The sequence below is a fragment of the Eumetopias jubatus genome, unplaced genomic scaffold, assembly GCF_037043125.1.
Source record: "Eumetopias jubatus isolate StellerSeaLion01/CBP00866 unplaced genomic scaffold, mEumJub1_p1.0 scaffold_2, whole genome shotgun sequence".
NCBI classification, from domain to species: Eukaryota; Metazoa; Chordata; class Mammalia; order Carnivora; family Otariidae; genus Eumetopias; species Eumetopias jubatus.
In genome coordinates, this window is record NW_028274808.1 from 114,968,065 (window position 1) to 114,969,590 (window position 1,526).

Below are 1,526 nucleotides of genomic sequence, written 5' to 3' on the forward strand. Positions count from 1 at the left end.
GAGAGAAGTTTTTAATTTTAATGAAGTCCAACTTGTCAGTTTTTTCCCCCCCACGTATTATGCTTTTGGTGTTATATGCAAAACTCTTTACCAAATCCAAGGTCACTTAGATAGTCTCCTATGTTTCCTCTAGAAGTTTTATAGTATTGCATTTTATATTTAGTTATATTATTAATTCTGAGTTAACTTTTATGAAAAGTGGAAAGCCTGTTAAATTTATAGTCTGTTGGATTTTTTTGCAAATCTGTTGAAAAGATTATCCTTTGTCCATTGAATTGCCTTTGCTTTTTTGTCAAAATCACTAGCCAAAATTTGTTGGAGTCTCTTTCTGTGCTCTCTATTCTGCTCTATTGATCTATGTCTACTCTTTTGCCAATACCATGCTATCTTGATTACTGTCACTTTATAATAAATCTTGAAGTCAGGTACTGCCAGTTCTCCAATTTTCTTCTTCTTCAGTATTATGTTGTTCGTTTAGGTCTTTTGTTTTTCAATACAAACTTTACAATCAGTTTGTCAGTCTGTACAAAATAGGATGCTGGGATTTTGATTGAGATCATGTTGAATCTAAAGATCAAATTGTGAAGAACTGACATCTTAACAATATGGATTCTTCTAATTCATGAACACAGAATATCTTTCCATTGACTTATAATTTCTTTCATTAGATTTTTGTCATTTTCTGTAAATGGATCCTGTACATTTTTTTTTTTTTTTGTTAGGTGTATGCCCAAGTATTTTTTGGTGCTAGTGTAAATGGCATTGCTTTTTTAACTTCAAATTCTTATTTGCTAATATATAGGAAAACAATTGGCTTTTGGATCTTAAAACCTTACCATACTCAATATTTACAGGAGAGCTTTCTTTCTTTCTTTCTTTCTTTCTTTCTTTCTTTCTTTCTTTCTTTCTTCTTTCTTTCTTTCTTTCTTTCTTTCCTTCTTTCTTTCTTTCTTCTTTTTCTTTTTATTTCTTGTCCATTCTTTAGGATTTTCAACATAAATGATCATGTTATCTGTGAACAATTCTATTTCTTCTTTCCCATCTGATATGCCTCTTATTTCTCTTTCTTGTTTTATTGTATTAGAGAGGACATTCTTGCCTTTTTCCTGGTCTTAAGGGAAATGCATGCAATTTTTCCCCATTAAGTATGATGTTAGCTTTTGCTTCCTTTTTAAAGTATTTGTCTTAGTCATTTCAGGCTGTTATAACAAAATATCATAGACTGGGTACTTATAAACAACAGAAATTTATTTTTCAGAGTTCTGAAGACTGGGAAGTCCAAGATCAAGGTGTTGGCAGACTTGGTGTCTGGTTAGAGCCTGATTCCTGGTTCATAGATAGCATCTTCTGTCTACCTTCCTCACATGGCAAAAGAAGTGAGAGATCTCTCTTCGGTCTCTTCTGTAAGTGTACTAATTCCATTCATGACCCTGATGACCTAATTATCTCCCAAACACCCCATCTGATTGGTGAAGTATGGCATTCACAAATAATTCTTATTTTCTATAAATGCAAAACAAATTCTA